The 17,746-nt window shown below is 46.4% G+C and overlaps 1 long non-coding RNA gene across 1 annotated transcript; it reads right to left on the reverse strand.

Annotated features, from left to right (window-relative positions):
• Window positions 1-5,006: 5,006 nt before the first annotated feature.
• Window positions 5,007-14,790, reverse strand: RGD1596092 (uncharacterized ncRNA RGD1596092). The gene is given in 3 exon segments (NR_144440.1): window positions 5,007-6,232; window positions 11,611-11,753; window positions 14,689-14,790. It is a non-coding gene; the product is annotated as an uncharacterized ncRNA RGD1596092 (long non-coding RNA).
• Between the last annotated feature and the right edge of the window lie 2,956 nt (window positions 14,791-17,746).

The following is a 17,746-nucleotide window of genomic DNA, read 5'->3' on the forward strand; positions in this document are numbered from 1 at the left end:
TAAAGAGGCTCCAACAGAACACTGCTCGCCGTGGATCTTGTTAGGTGCCGGTGTGCAGGAGCTCTCTGTGTGCAATATCCAAAATTGATGGCAAAGACAAGAAAAGGCCTCTGAGTTTGTTTAGACTCCCTAAAGAATGGAGTCCATTCCTTTCCCCTGCATCCCTGAGAATGGTTTAAATAAAGACAGAGTAGAGACTTGGCCAGCTAGCTTCCTCCTTTGCCTGTATACATCTCATGCCTAGGATCGAGAAGAAACAGTCTATTGCTTTCACAAATAGCCCTGTGAATCATCTCCCACCAGGATAGATGCAGCGGAGATGGGACTCCAGTGCAATGGTAGGTTCAGAGGGGACGGGAAGATACCCCACTCCCATATAGCTTCACCCCTGCCCCATATCCAAAACCATTGTCCTGAGGTTTTGTTTTGTTTTTTTTTTTTTCACAAGACAGTCCACACTCAAACTTCTCGTACCAAGATGAAGCATTTCCTCCTGTATCTGCTCATTCATTCATAGGTCTTCTTGGGCATCATATGGCTGAGGATTGGCTGAGCCCATCCCCCACCCAGCCCCAGGAACACACATGTACCAGGGGAGTTGCAGGTGCTTAAGAATTGCAGCAATGAGCAGATTGTTTGGAAACTCACCGGAGGCACAGGTCAGGGGACAGACCACCACGGTTTACGAAGTGGGATGTTGGCGTCTTCATGGAGATCCAGAGATGGCCTCATTGAGCATTAGCAACTGCTGCTTTTCATTCATGAGACAGATTCAGAATCTACAGGACCTGGCTGAGGCTCACTGAGGAACCCAGGGGGCCCCCCGCATGTGTCCTAAATGCCAACTCTATGCCAGGCCCTTCACACAGCACCATTGGACTCTCTAAAAGTTCCCTGATGTTGGGTCCTCGTCTCTGACTGGCAAGAGGAAACCTAATTTCATAAAGGCTTAGTAGCCTGCTGGTGGGCATGTGCTGTGTGAGCCTTAGAGCAAGGACTGAGTTGTTTACTCCGTAGGGACAAGGAGGCCTTGGGAAGCCATCTTTCTTTCAGTGGGAGGATGAGAACTGGGAAGGCTGAGGATGGGGGAAGAGAACAGGGTTCCTGAAGAAGGAAGGGGAAGGGGAAGGGTAGAGAGCTCCACCCTAGTCAAGGAAAGTAAGCTGTGGTTCCCCCTCCCTCCTCTAGTGACCAGAATTGAGAGATGATGTCGAAAGGACTGGAAGTCTTCTTCAGTGACATTTGTTGGTTCTAAGAAATCCAGCAGAGGTGGCTTTCATCTCAGGGGGCACTGAGAGGACAGAGGTGACTTTCAAGGGTGCATTATGTAGAAAGGGCTTCCTATGGCGAGGCTTCCTAGAAGCCGCAGTCTAGCACTGCTTGCCTTTAAGGATTGAAAAGTGTCAGGCCTTCTGAACTCGAGGTATCTTCATCTGCAAAGTTCACGCTTGAGAACCGTACAGCTGAGCTACACACACACACACACACACACACACACACACACACACACACACACACACACACGTTTTGAGAAAGTGTATTGGGTTGCATTCATAGTTATCCTGGCGCTGGTCACAAACTACAGGCCAAACATGCCTGCTAGTTAATTTAAAACCTACAGATCTCTTTCTGTCTGTCTCTCTCGGAGAGTCTTACATTGCAGGCCCAGGCCTACACTCAAATTGCTATGTGGCGGAGGATCAGAGGATGTGTTTAAGCCTCCGATCCATCTGCTTCTACCTCCTGAGTTCTGGGATTACAGATGTGTGCCACCACACCTGGTTTTATGTACTATCAGAGTTTGAAATCAGGATTTCAGATATGGTAGTTTAAGCCCTCTGCAGACTGAGCTATATCCCCAGCTCCTCTCCCCGTGTGTGTGTGTGTGTGTGTGTGTGTGTGTGTCTGTCTGTCTGTCTGTCTGTCTGTCTGTCATCTCTGTCTCTCTTCGTGTCTCTCCATGTCTCTCTCCCTTTATTTGTTCCCTCTTTGCTTCTCTCATACCTTTCATTTACAAAAATCCTTACTGAGTGTTAGTCATCCCCACAGTTGTACTGGGGTTGTGGTCCTTCTCATACACAAGTAGAGAGTATGAGCCCAGAAGAGTAATATTGCAGGTACAACCGGACATATATTTCTTGCCTCTAAGATTATAGTAACCATCTCGTGGGGGCAGCTTTTTTAAATCCAGACCTTGTGATTTATTCAACACCCCCTCTTTTTATTTCTTCTCAGTTTGGAAGAGAATGAAGAGACCTTAGTAATTTCTCTTGGCACACTCTGGCACTGAGGGGAATGAGTGCTTACATGCCAGCTCATTGGTTTTTTTTCCTATTAAAATAGCATTTCTTATTCATTTACAGTCCCTCATCACTTGCTCATAGAGATCATATGAATGTTGGAGATGCGCTGTGGTTGATGATACAGAGTCTGGCGATAGAGCCGTCTACTCTGGATGAGAATGTGCGTGTGCGTATGCCCGTGAGCATGCGCATATGCTGTGTGCATGTGTGTGTGTGCACACACGCACGCGCGCACGTGTGTGTCTTTGTGTGCATGCAGTGTTGGAAATAGAACTGAGATGTCTCTCTTCATGTCAGGAAAGCTGTTCTACCACGGGGCTATATCCCCTGCCCTCAGGTGACTTCTTTGAAAGTTAGCCCCAGAAATCTAGGAAAAGTCCACAAGAAGAAAAAGCTACTTGAATCACTCTACCAGAGGCAGTGAGCCACACTAAAATTAGTCATGGCAGTAGAAGAGCAGCTCTTGGGGGAGGTGGAGACCAGGATGAGGGCGTAAATTAATGTTGGCCATGTGAGGAACTTGTGCTCTGCAGCCCGAGCAGCTGTGGAGTCCCGGGGGAGCTGTCTGGCGACATGTGATTTTACATATCTGACAGCTAAATCAGAGATCCAAATGCCAAATCCTGCACTCAGGAACATTACGTGGATTTGTGACCATCCCGAGGGGACTCCGGATCCATAAAGCAATGAACGGATCACAATGAGGCGTAAATACAGCGTTTTCATCTGTGACATACAATCTTACCCTGTTATTCTCACATCGTTACGTGAAGGAAATCTATACACACGGTCTTAGATCTGCTCTCAGAAATTAAAAGGAGAAAAAAAAAGAGGTGGCTTAATTTTTTCTCTTTTACAAAGCATCTCAACGCGTCAATAAATAGACTAGACAGTGTGATAATTGCACTGTGGTTCTTCGACACTCAAGTGAACCAGGGAGTCACACCTGGGTCAGGAGGTAGCCACGTCAGACTGGTGTGTCACCTAAGCCACCAGCTAGCTGTGTGACTCTAAGGGAATCATTTCTTCTTTTCTGGCCTTGTCTGGAAGATTCCACACCCTTGGACACACACTCCCACGAGTTCGTGAGACTTTTGCCTTGACCAAGGAAAACAAAACTTCCTTTGTACTTTTGCGTTGTCTACAAGCTCATCATGTACTCCTATCCATCTATGGTTCAGAAGTGAGAATACGTGTGCTGTGACGTTGAGTTCTCGAACACACCCCTGCCTCAAGTTTATGATTGAATCCATCCTGATCAACCCACAGAGAGTGAACAGATTTAGCAGTTCATGGCTCTACAGATTGAGAAGAATTCTTGGTTGTTTTCTTATATTTCCCCCCATTCAGGCTTGAGTGCCTAGGCTACCTAAGAACAGAGGTCTGCGCCCATTTGTGTCGGGCCCCATCTGTGTAGACCGAGAGGCCATGAGATGCTATTAATGGTGCCCTTTGCACTGTTCTCCTGGACCAGTACAGTGCGGCCCTGTCTGGCAAAAAGCTGCAATCCTTTCTATTTGCCTCCGCTTAGAGAGTTTCCAAATCAATTCCAAAAGTAATTATATGCACATATCTAGGAGTCGCCACTGGTAGTGTTCTCCTTTTTAACATAGGACGAAAGAGATGCAAGTCTAATGACTTCCCCATGGCCACCCAGCTAGTATGAGACAGAAATGCCACCAAAACACTGTTCTTTCGACAAGGACACCAGGACTCCTTGCAGGTATAAGTCAAGTGCAAATGTGCTTCCCCGGGCCCAGGGAAAAGTAAGCAGTGTGTATGTAGGCCAATGGAAAAGCAACCCCTAGCCACTTAAAAAGCAATCCCGCACTTTGAAGCCCACTGTTGGAGTATCAATAGCATGCTTCATAAGTACACAAGACCCCAAATTATTCAGGGAGGCCTGGCAGGGAGAGAAAAGCAGACACACCGGTCCTTTGAGCCACCAGCTGTCATGGCTGTCGACACTGCAGGTCCTAACAAGTGCACTGTGAGGGTCTTTTCTACACAGACGCAGGGAGCAGTTGATGGGACAGGAGCAGAAAGCCTTGTCCAGCGAGGTATGAGAGAGCAAGGTTTTAATAAGGCCTTGGTTGTGCCAGGTACCTTAGCACTGGGAGGTGGCAGGTGAGACCACAGCTTGGGCTGGCCACATCAGGTCCTGCCTTGAATGGGGACTGAGAGTCAAGTCAGTGGCTCTCCTCACCATTTCTCCTTTTCGAGTAGAAGGTGCGGAAGCTTGTTTTTTCCACCCTGAAGTGGTGTCACTGTGGCTACACGTGTAGCTAGTTATGATGGCACTTAGGAGGCAATAACTGAACTCAAACGGCTGTCCCTTTTCTTCTAGAAGTAGCAGCTCCCTAAAGGGCACGCAGACCATTGTTACCTCTCTGTTTGTGTGTTTTCTCCCACTGTCTAATTCACAGGAGACACGCGGTCCCTATCCACTGCAACCAACCTAACGGCCCCTTACACAAATCTGTCTCCTTCCCCTCCCCCACTTCATACATTGGTGTTAAGGAAGTAGGACTCAGCACATCTTAAAATTCATAATGAGGGGTTTTTCAAGTACATTAATTATCTAAAACTTTTTTTAAAAGATCACATTGTCCATGTGCAGGTCAGAGGACGTTTGGAACGTGTTTAATTTGTCTTAGTCAGGGTTTCTATTCCTGCACAAACATCAGGACCAAGAAGCAAGTTGGGGAGGAAAGGGTTTATTCAGCTCACACTTCCACATTGCTGTTCATCACCAAAGGAAGTCAGGACTGGAACTCACACAGGTCAGGAAGCAGGAGCTGATGCAGAGGCCTTGGAGGGATGGTTCTGAAGATGAACTTTTGGAACTTGTTTCTCTCCTGCTAGTTCCAGGGAAGGAACTCAGCTGGCCAGACTTGGGGACAAACCCCGTTACCCTGAACCATCTTGCAGGCCCCCTATGTCATCCATGAGTCATTCAGACCGTGTGCTAAGTAGCTGCTTCTTAGGGGCCGAAACGTTGCTTTGTGGAGGGAGGCTGGGTCCCAAAGCTCGGGGAAACTCACGAGGAAGATCCAGGAAGTTAGGAAACCAGTTAAGACTCCCAGGCTCTGTGAGCCAGAGGAGAGCTTTCAGTGATGTAGCTGCCCGCCCGTCACACAGGAAGCTCTGATGGTGCAGCTTTCACGAGCTGGTGTGGGGAGCATTTTTTTGTGATGCAGCTGCCTGAGTCATTCCTACCCCCGTAAGTCACTCTTCACAGTAAACTCACGAGGTCGCCAGGATGGGCTCGGATGGAATCATCTCTTTGGGCTTTCCGTCTGGGGAGAACAAGCCTTTCTATACAACTCTCAGGAAAAGAAAGGCCACAATACATAAAGACTGTCTACCAACCAACAGTAGACAGGCAAATAACCAAATGGAGATAAGCTGGATGGAGTGGGGATTACACAGGAAATTCAGACAGAAAAACCCAGATATTCTCATCTACGAAAATATAAAACAAGGGATTCCATGCTAGACACTACAGGAAAGCAACATTCTAGTTCAACATTCTAGAAGCTGTTTTACCTTCTTCTGAGTAGCAAGCATTTCCCCAGGCTGAGTGCCCAACCCCCTTGCTGTCCCGGCCCATTGGCTCACAGTTCTATGGAGCTCCGGTTTCTGTCACACTGAGTCCACATTGAATCCACAGCTACAGCTTTTTGGCACCTCCAGGGAAAAGAGCCACTGTGCACAGCCATCCCACCTTCATCTCTAAGAAGGATCACTAAGCCTTTCTCTACGTTTTATGTTTGGTTGGTTGTTTTTGGTAAGGGGTTCAGCTCTCTCCCCTAAGACAGCCATCGCAGGAAGCAGAGAAGGCTCTCACTTCAGCATCCGTAAATCCAGTTACTCAGTTATCCGACTTCGGAGGAGGCGCTCCAGTTAAGAAGGTCTCTGCTCATGGCCTGAACATACAAAGACACAGAGAGCGGCATTGAGAACAGCTCCATGGCATTGATTAGGACAAACATCTTAAAAGCAAACCAAGTAGACGAGAAAACAGACAGGTGAATTCCAAGATTGGAATGTGGGATAGCAGTGAAGAGACAGATACTGCACTCACCAATAATAATATATTTTTTAGGAAAAGTGAAATAAAAACGAAATTGCAGTGAAATGCATGTGTTACAATTCTACTTATATGAAATTTTAACACTGCCAACACAACCCACCTTTGTTTTTGCATTGTTGCATTGCATTTGCAAACAAACAAAAAAAAGTACTTCTGTAGAAATAGGAAAAGCTGTGCAGGAGGTGAATGACCTCCAGACAAGATTGGGTCCTTTTATAGTCTTCTTTGCATTATTAGTTAGTATGTTATATACATAATTATATTATTCATCAGACATCTCTAGAACACGGACATATTAAATGCATAGTAACTTCTAATGCATTATGCTTCATGTTTTTCCCTATGTATTATGGTAGGTGATTTCAACAATGCATCAAGTAAAAACAGAACCGGGTAGGAACCCCTTCCCCTCCCTCCTCAATCGGTGGTGAAGTGGGTACGGTGGAGAATCATGGGAAACAGGGAGTTCCTCATGAGGAAATTATTTCAGACAGGATTTGGTCATCTCCCTCCCACGTTCTGGAGCACGTGCGAGGGTTTGAGTGTCACTTGACAATGTCTGCGATCCCTAGTCTGGCATGCTGATTGCTCCTAAGCTCGGAGCTGGCCGCTTGAGAGGTGGCTCTTCAGGCCCTTGCTCTCAAGCACTGCGCGCCGTTCCATTCATCTGGAGTGTTTGCTATTTTCTAGCATCTATTTCCTTCCCATCACATTTCCAGTCCCTGAGAACGCCTTCCCTCATCCCTGCAATTTGACGCGATGTACCAAAGCCTTAATGACACACGCACAGTAACACGGCGGTTCTCCCATTCAGGAGGCGCCTACATAGCTAAAGGAAGCTTACAGCAGCATCTCCGACGTTTAACTATTGAACATCGCCGTAACGTCGTAAAGTGCACAGGGAACAGCACACACAAACCCACAGCTGGAAAGGCAGACTGCGCAGGTCTAGCCCTCGAGCTGGAACGCTGTGATACATTTCCGCTATGTGAGCCTACACTTCCTGTGCCTCCACAGTCTAACCTGTAGCATGATAATAAACTGACGTCTTCTTCACAGAATTGTCATGGACATTATATGTGTAACAGGTAACACTCCACGTTTGCTTGTAAATGGCTGATTCTGGATGCATCTATTTGAAAACCTTTCATATTTAAGTTTTTTAAAGGACAAGTTTTGCTAGGTAGCCCACGCTGGCCTTGAACTGCTAACCCGTTTTCCAAATACTGGGATTATAGGCGTTTTGGTCTTTGCAGGCTCTTGAGGGGAGAGAAGTCCATGGTCTGTTTTGGTATGCTGATTAAATCTTGTATGGTCTTGACATAGCAAGGGTTTATGACATGTATTAAACACTAAGCATCTATACCATGGTAGTCAAAAGTATTTGAATTTGGGGTTCTAAAGTAGTGAACTAGACTTTGTGTGTGGTGGGGTCATTTGAGGAACCCAAGGGTTAGGAAATGAGACCCTATACAAATTCTACAAAGGAACTAGACAGAGACAGGAACCGAGTAGCCCTCAGATATGAGAAGTACCAGACTGAGGAGGAAGAGCACAGATTCTGGAACCACAGGGACCCTGCCTAGATCCCATTTTCCAACTGACTAGTTTGGTAGCCTAGGTCCCCTGATGTAGATGTACAGTGGAGCATCTATCTATTCCATCGAGGTTGTTGCAAACTTTAGAAATGTGATCCCCCTCCCCTCAAATTATATTGAAATCCTACTTGGAGATCATGTCTTAGCAGACAGAGTTAGTTAAATTAAGATGCGATCCTATGGACTACTATGGCCCTTACATCCAACACACTAGTGTCCTCATAAGAGAAGCCCTGTGACTAAAGACACAGCATCCGAAAGCCAGAGGAGTCCAGGATCCTTAGCCACTCCCACATACTAGAAAACACAGAGGTCACCTCAGGGGAGAAAGAGAGCCTCCCCTTTTAACCCTTTGGTTTCAGAACAATGCCTTCTAGTTCTGAGAAAGATGTGCCTGTTGTTTAAGTCACATCGTTTGTGCTAACTTATCGTGCTGGGAAACTAACAAGAAGTGCCATTATGTCCCTTATTGTATGAATGTAGAAACTGAGGCCCAGAATCAATGTTGTCCTTTCATCAGCAAATGTATTATTAAGATTTAAACCCTGACCTGGCTGTGTGGTGTACAGTCTTAACTATGAGGTGACATTCAATCATGTCTCTGGTGGTTCAATCATTCATTTTCTTTGGAAACACACACACACACACACACACACACACACACGCACACCATTTTTATTTCCAAATTTTACATTTTCGCAGATGTTAACCACCTACCATCCCCACTGAGGTGTTAGTCTACGGTAGAAGAGGGATGTTGTCACAGGGTTGCATTAATACTCGCTTTCCTTAGCCCAGTTGTGGTTATGCCCAACTCATCCAGTTTCCACAAACTGTGCACAGTACTTCCCGTGGCTCCAGCCCAGTTGGGTCTCAGCAGGCTGGTGACTGAGGCTCTTCGTTGGAGAGCTCAAATGGCTTAGTCCAGTGACACTAGAGACACCAGTGACTCCTCAGTCGTTCTGTGTTCCCTCTGATAATTGTCCCACCTTAATCACACCAGAAGTAACCTCCTGCACACTGAACATTTGGTAGTTATCATTCTAGGACCCAGATGACTCACAGGAGAGGACCAGGGATGTGGATACACGAAATCTGAATTACTCTCAGAGCCCAATTCACCCAAAAGCTGCTTCTTCCCATTGCAGTGGTTAGAGAGGTTTTCAGATTTAAAAAGTCACCTTCCTTTATTCCATTCTTTCCATCCCCCACTCCCGGAGAGAGTCAGGAAAATGCGCGTTTGGAAGAGAAGTGAAGAACTGAGGTAATCCCAAACAAGATTTCCAGTCCCAAATCCCCTAGTTGTTGCTTGTTTAGTTTCACGCTCTAAAGGCACAAAGCCTCACAGGGCAGCATCTGTTTCTCTGGTTCTCTCTCTGCCCGGTGACCTAAACCTTCATCAAGACTCTTCCCAGCCTGATTCCCCTTGGGAAATGAGCACCGGGATCCTTTGCCCAGGAGCTCCCGTTCATGGCTGTTTGCAAGTAGAGTGAGAAACCTATTCCCTGCCCTCTGAGGGCTCTAGGGTTTAGCAGGCTGTTTGGGCTGATAAAAGCAGCCATCCCTAGAGGGTGGAGGGGGAGGCTCCTCTCTCCCAGCAGCCATGACCTTGACTCCAGGCAGTAAGCTGAGCCCAGGCACACCTGTACACCCGACAGAGGAGCCAGGCTTGGAAAAAGCTCCCACTGACAAGCTTATCAGGGACAGACACCTGCAGAGGGCCCCCAACTGCCCCCACCACCAGCACTCAAGCAAAAACCTTGATCCCACAGGTCTGTGTACCCAGTCACAGGGAGGTTACCTGGAAATTCACAAAGGGGCTGGATTATGCCAAGTTCAAACACTACGCTTGGAAGGAAATAAAACCACCTATTCATATCACGCCTGCTTAGTGGAATTCATTGCCGGGTGCTCCCTGGTTTTATTCCGGATAAAAATCTATGCTTGTCTAAAGGATAGGGCCAAAACAATTCGGATGGAGGAAACCTACTAGGTGCCTAATGGGTGGGTAGGAGCTGAATATTTAACATCCTGTCTAATTTTCCTCAGGTCTCACGTGACAGATTTTACAGATAACACTGAACCTCAGAGAGTTTGCATCACTTGTGGAGAGTATATCTGATTGATGGCCAGGCAGGGTTTGAAAGACCTCTCCCAGGGTTTTACGTCCACTGGTCCTGTTTCCAAGCGAGTCAACCCAGGAAACATGAGACCTGGGGTCTTAGACTTGCTTTTGTCCTTTGATATTTGGGCTCATATTCAAATGCATTGGCTTATGGAGGGTCAGTCCTGCTACTCAGAACTTCAAGTGGTGGGGTAGCATAGCCTGGAATGACCCAAGTCAAGGACTTCCTCCTGAACTAGTGGCAGGTGGTCCCAACGTGACAATATGGAAGCCTGTCAGATTAGAGTTAGAACCAGTGGGTGGTCCTCACCTGGGGCAATGTCTGGAGATGGTTTTCGGCATCTAGTAGGTAGAAGTCAGGATGCTGCTTAGTGTCTTACCGGAAAGCTCCCCGTGAGAAACAGTTTTCTGGCACAGTGCTCAGAATGAGATGGCCTGCGATGAACTATCATCTCAGCAAATTCGTAAAATCCGTGCTATATGGAGGTCAACAAATGCATTACCACACAGCAAGCCTTCCTACCCGAGGACTGAGCTGGCAGCTCTTGGCAGGTCATGCTGGCGCCCTCCCTGGGGAAGCATTGGGAACTGGGTATCTCCCTCTGAGCATCAAGAGCACGCCCGATGTGGCCCACTGGCCGGCTGTGCCCACTAGCACTAGGGCTCTCATTCCTTAGGAATCAATGCACACATTGAAGACGGTTTGTTTTTGTTTTTCAAATAGAGGAGGCAAGATGTGTGGCTAGCAGTGGGTGGCATGGGCTGATCTCTGGGAAAATGTTTGTGGAGTCTATACTCCAAGTCTCTGGTGGGAAGGACTCTGAAGCAGCCTTGACACAGGCACAGATATGGGAGGAGGACAGCTTTGGGCATTTACTTTTCACTTTTGAGTTGATCTTACTATCTAGTTCTAGTTTTATTAGGTGGTTTGATTTATTAGACTTCTTCCCAAGCCCCATTTTCTGGGAAAATACTTTAAATTTACAATAGTCTTTACTCTGAAATTACCTTGAGTCCCACAAAAGAGAATCCAAAACTCTGCAAAAATAGCTACAGTTGACAATAAGAAGGGAAAGTGAATATTGTTATGTTATGGGAGGAATTAGAGTTCTTAGGAATTCCACATCCCTGAGCTAGGTGTGTTAGTGCGTGCATGAAATCCCGTTACTTGGGAGGTTGCAGGAGGAGGATTACACGATGGAAATAGACCAACCTGGGACACACGGTAAGATTTCATCTCTAAACTAAACAAGCAACCACACTCCAGACTCCTTGAGAAAACACAAACACCAAGACAGGACTGGACGTGGAGTGTGGCTTCCAGAGGCTTCTAGAACAAATAACCATGTGAACCACAGCTCAGTTTCCTTTCCAAGTTGCTGCTTCTTAATGCTGAAAAATAAAAATATTCCTTTCCTTCCCCCTCCCTCCCTCTTTCTGTCCTTCCTTCTCTCCCTCCCTCCTTTTCCTCCCCCCTCTTCACAGTACCTGTCAGAAGGAGACGATGAGGATAAACTGGCTGCTAGGGGTTGAGTTTGTTCCCCTAAGTACGTTTGGTTCTCAGTGTGATGATCAAGAGATGGTGAACCAGAGAGTCCCAGTAGAAGGCAGTTTGGTGACAGGGCGCTGTCCTTGGAAGAGAACAGGAATGGTCTTACAGATGAGTGAGCTCTTCTGAGAGCAGGTTTTTATAAAGCAGTAGTCTTTGTACTTGGATCCTCTGAACACAGCCGGGTCTTCTGCATCTTTGGCATATTGTTCCCTCACCAGGATGCTGGCACCATGATCATGAGCCAAACAGATCTCTTTCCACGATAAAGTACCCACTCTCCAGTGTTTTGTTATAGCAATACAAAACAGGTTAAAACACTGGTCTTAGAGACTTCTGTGGGACACAGATTATTCATAAAGAACTCTAAATGCTTCTTGGTGAGCTCTATTTACACTCCCATTCATTAGCACCTAGGTACTTTCTCCCTATAGTTCAATTGGCATTACAGTTTGGGGATAGCCTCTCTAAGACACCCAGAGCTTAAGATAGACTTTGCTGAGATACATCTTGAAGACTGGAAAAATAATTAGATTGTCTGAGTGACTCAGTAAGAGGGTATTATATAGGGCACAACTTTGACCTTGAATATGTCTTGGGAGATAGGTGGGTGTGGGGGATGATGTGTCATGAGTTGTGCAACCCCAGTGAGTGATTTATACCATTTGAACTTTGCTTTTCTTCTATATAAAATGGATCAAATTATTCACTGTGCAACTGAGATGATGATGATGGTGGTGGTGGTGGTGGTGGTGATGGTGATGAAATTGACAATGAAATTGATGATGGTGGTGTTGGCAATGATAATGACAGTGTTGATGGTGATGATAATGATGGTGATGACAACTATGGTAATGGCTCATACTACTAGGAACCAGATACAGCATAGCCACTTGGACAATGAATGAATGGGTTTGTACTAACAAGTTTTTCTCCCCTCCAAACTACCAAATGCCCCATCTCTTGAAGACTTCCTGAGTCAGCTGAAGGCACAGGTAAGTGGCCACTCATGATTCTCCACAAAGCCTCCTGACATTACTTGGGACTCTCTGAGATCAATGGCCAATTCTTATGAAACCTAGTCATAGGTACATACGTATTTGCACAAGACGATGAGGATGGGACTAATTTTTCTCCTCTTTTCTTGGGCATTGCCAACTCTATTGCTATTTCTGACAAGAAGAGGTACCTCCCATACCAGTTACTTGATAGATCTTTGCCTAAATTAAGTGTCCCCCAACCCCTCTGACTCCCAAGGGGATTCTTATGGCTTCCTTGTGTATATATTTTAGTCTCCCATTATATTAAATTTAGGACTTTATGCTGCCTCTGTTGTCCTCTGGTCACTTTGCTTTATTGCTCTGCTCCCTGCCTTTTGCTTTTATTTTTAAGAGTTTTATTCCTTGGGGATTTTTGCCATAGTGATGCTTACATCTTGGAACTGGGCAGCAGCGACTAACGGCTATATAACTGGGCTAGTGGCCTGCTTACCAGGAAGAAATTCATGCCTGGTATTGTAACCCAAGCTAACTACCTGTGGCTGCTGAAGCCAGGGAGCCTAGGGGAGAATCTACTGCTGCCCGTTCCCCAAACCAGTATAATTTCTAACTGCATTCTAAATCCTTATCCTTATACTCACAGGTAAGTGTAACTCTCATCCCTAACCAAAGAAGCATCTCTTTGTAGCAAATGGAGACTGTTACAGAAAGTCACAACAGGTCACAATGTAGGGGACACCTGACTATGGGTGGCCAGCCTCAGTTTACATTTCTGCAGCACAACTCTTACATCTAAGGCTGAGAGAACATCTCAGAAGAGGACATGGGAATATGGTAAAAGCCAGAAGATCAGGACATCTGATACAATACAGCGTCTTTTATGTATGACGTGGAAACTGGACCCATCAACTCTCAAAGCCAAGGCTGCCCAAAACAGACCTGCACAATGACACCATTTGACATGCCAATGTTAATTTCACAGGGCCCCACCCCTAGATGGAGAACTGTAGGCCATTGATGGCTGCTGACAGAGGAGTAATCAGCCTTCTTCCAGAAGAGCCCTTATAATAGGTTATTCAATCCCAAGTGGTCAGCCCTCAACTAATAGACATATGAGCAACAGTAGATGGACTCAGCATGAATGAACTCAGCAGGCTGCATTTGCATCTTCATATGTAGATTAAAGAAGAGGGAGGGGTCACATGAGAGGGAGTGGGAGTCATGTGGGAGGAGTCTCGGGAGGGGGATGAAGTGGAAATGATGTAATATAGTACTTGTGTATAAAATTCTCAAGAGAGATAAAAAGAAGAGTGTTCTTCATGGGTAGGCACAAGTTCTCCAAGGGCAGCCATTAAACTTCCGATTTTCTCCTTCCTTATAAGACACCCAGGCCTTGACATATATCAGATGCTCAATAAATGGTCAATGCATGCAGTGGAGTTAAATGAAATCCTATCTTTCCAATTCATCTTCCCTCTAAGCTTGCCCTTGGGAATAAGACCAGGATATAGCAAGATAACCCTTGGTGGGGACTTTCAAAGGAGGACAAACCTCCAGGTGAATGAAAAAAAAATAGAAGAGGGAACAGGAAGAAGAGTAAAAATGCCAAGACTGACAACTGCCCACCTGGCCCTCAGCCTCTGATTGAAAAAACAAAAAACAAAAAAACAAAAAACAAACCATCGGATTCACTTCAATTGCACCTGAAATGGCTCCCTCCCCCAGGCCTGTAGGAAAATTCAATTAAAGGGTCCATCTGTGAGGCAGCCGCTGAAGAGGAAAGGCTGTGGGGAGGCCCACATTTTCATCAAAAAGAGCCCTGCTCCTGTTCCTCTTCCCCATCGCCCTCCTCCCCTTCTTCCCCATGCTGGTCCTCCCCCTCTTCCGCACCCTGTACCTCCCCTCTCTGCACCTTGCCCCCCCTTCTGCCCCCTGCCCCCCCTTCTGCAACCTCCCCCAACTCCCCACCCCTTCTGCACCCTGCTCCTCCCCGGTTCACTTATTAGCTACAGCCCTTACCTCTAAACTGCAATTCTCTCCAATTAGACTGGTTCCAGCAGCAGCTTTCATCTGCTAGTTTCAAATGCATGCAGAGTAAGGACTGATACAGCCCCAGCTCCAGCACTTGCTGGGAGAGAGCAAGAGAAAAATCCACAAAGACTGGCCACAGAAGCCGAGGGACCAGCGGCCCAGCCTCCTGGCCCAATTAATTCCAAGCTTCAGTTTTGTGCTGATGTGAGCTCCTTCTGCGTGCTGCCCAAATTAATGCAGCCTGATACAAATTAACAATAATAAGTAATATCCACGGTTGGTGGGGATGGCGTAGCCGGTCAAGTGTTTGCATGAAGGCCTGAATTTGGTCCCAGCACTCATGTAAAATGTGTGTCACATGCCATAATATCAGCTCTAGAGACAAAGACAGGAGGATTTTGGGAACTTACTGGCCAACTGGTCTAGCCAAATCCATGAGCTCCAGGTTCAGTGAGAGACTCTGTCCCAAAAAATTAGGTGGAGAGCAATAAGGGAAGAGACATGATGCAGAGGCATCACACACACACACACACACACACACACACACACACACACACACACACAGGCACACACACACACAGGCACACACACACACAGGCACACTCTCACATACTCACAGGCATGTGCACATTCACATCTACACACGCCCCCCAAATAATAATAAGCAAATATTATTCACGGCCCAGTAAGCTTTCTGGTCTCTTGAAAGAAGCAAAGAGAAGAACAACGAGGAAGGATTAAAAGTGTTGATCTCCAAAGCGGACCTGCACCCTTCTAAGTCTCCCAGCTTGGGGCTGTCTCCCTGCATCCATTTCTGTGTGGGACGGAGGAACCGAGTTTCTACCAGAGAGTGAGGCTTAGTTGCTTTGGACAAAGGGTAGGTTAGAAAAACAAAAACAAAAACAAAAACCTCTTGCTATCCCTTCAGGAAATGTCAACTGCCAGTGTTTGATGGGGGGGGGGTATGTTAAAGGTAAAGGCTGGCCTTGGTTCCTCTTCCTTCTCTTCACATGTCTTTCAAATTAACCAAAGTACAGTGTCTGTGGATGAGACACTGACCAGGCCTCTCACCCACACCCACAGCAGCCCCCGGCTCCTCAAGTAATGCCCTGTCTATGCTGAAAACTCTCCTCCTTGTTTCCTTCTGCTCTCCCTGGTGATTTTCAGTCAGAGAAGGACAAGAAGAAGCAGCTCACTGCCTCCCTTGGCTACCTCAAGTGAAAGAGAGTCAAAGCCTTTTGGGTTATGAAGGGGGAACTTAGATTGGTCCAGCGGAAGTTCTGGGGTGTGTGTGTGTGTGTGTGTGTGTGTGTGTGTGTGTGTGTGTGTCTGTGTGTGTGTCTGTGTGTCTGTGTGTCTGTGTGTTAGGGGTGGAATGGTAGTCAGATTCCACAGTGTTGATTGGTTGCCATGGCAGAGTACTGCAGGATGGGTGCCTTCCACAGTGGACATTTGTTCTCTTACAGCTCTGGATGTGGTGTCAGATGAAGGTGTCCTCTGTGATGGTTTCTTCTAGATGGCTGTTCTTGTTCTCCAGTGGCCCCTGCCTCGTGTGTGTGTGTGTGTGTGTGTGTGTGTGTGTGTCTTCTTTCTTCCTAAGGACATCTGTCATATTGAGAGGTTGGAGGAGGGGGTAAAGTTCCTTCAGGCAATGTCATTTAAGCTTGCTCATGGATTGGGTGAATATGAGCAAAATATAATAATGTGCATGTATGAAAATGTTATAACTAGACCAACAGTTGTGCATGCCACAGCAACAAAATCTGGCCAACTTCTGAGGGACTGTGTCTGAGAACTGTGACATATGATTTCGAGGATCATGCAATTCAGCTCAGAACAACATGCCTTATGTGTCTACCTAGCAGCAGATCCATTCTTGGCAGCTTAATCATGTCACCTTGAAGACTGGCCAACTTTGAGGAGACGTCAGGTCTACAGAGGACAGGCACCTTCTAGGGAAAGACCTTTTCCAGTTGGTCTTAATGCACTTGTATTTCATTATGTGTTAGACAGGATTGGGAACATTAATTGTGACTTAAATGTAAAATTGGGTAGGTGAGATATTAATATGTGGCACTAATACTAATATTAAACCACAAGTTTAATGAAGATAGAACCCCCCCAAATCTATTTCTCTCGTACTTATGAGTGGGGAGATCTCAGCTCCCATTCAGGTCCTTTCAAAGCCTACCCTACCTCTCACACACACACACACACACACACACACACACACACACACACACACCCTTTCTGAAAGGTCCTTTGCCTTCTTGTAAAACGGTGGAACATTCCAGAAGAAAAAGAGAATGAATTCATCTTATAAACCCCCGATTTCTTTCCTGAGAGAAAGGGTATAAGGATAAACGAGCATTGCATACGGCCACCCCGGTCTACCTGCCCTGCTAACAGTTAGTAGTGACTCACTGGAAGGTGCTGTCACCAGAAACGTGCGAAGCCTTGCATTGTCAGAGCTCCATTCAGAGAGCAAGTTCACTGCTCCTTGTTGGGTCTCAGAAGCCCAAGAAAAGCACTCTGTTTCCAACTGCTTTTCAGAGCACACATAACACACATATTGAGTAAGGATGCTTGTCTTGTTGCCTCCTGTATCATCAGTTCTGACATTGGACTTGACTTACCCATTCCATTTCTCTAAGCCTGTCGACGTCACTGTTCCAGGGAGCATCACTCCATACTCCCACCTTTAAGTCTTCTGTTTTTCAAAGGAGTGGTTTATGATGATCATGAATTCCGATTATCTTACTCATCTCCTCTTCCAGGGCCTTGGCCACACCTTGAATTCTACTCCTCCTAGAAGACAGGAGAATAGGGAAAGACCTGGGCTCTCTCTCAGATTAGTTAAGTTCGAACTTGATTTTGCCCTTTTAAGTCATAGGACCTTATCCGTTTCCTTAACTTCCCCGGGTCTGTGTTACTCACATCCAAGATGAGGATAACGAAGGACTAGTGGAGGGCATGCATGCAAGGATACCTGTATACCGAGGGGTAACCAACCAGAGCGGACAAATGGGTCTCGTGCGAGCAAGTT

Source organism: Rattus norvegicus, chromosome 17 (assembly GCF_021556685.1).
Source record: "Rattus norvegicus strain SHRSP/BbbUtx chromosome 17, alternate assembly SHRSP_T2T, whole genome shotgun sequence".
In the NCBI taxonomy this organism is placed as follows: domain Eukaryota; kingdom Metazoa; phylum Chordata; class Mammalia; order Rodentia; family Muridae; genus Rattus; species Rattus norvegicus.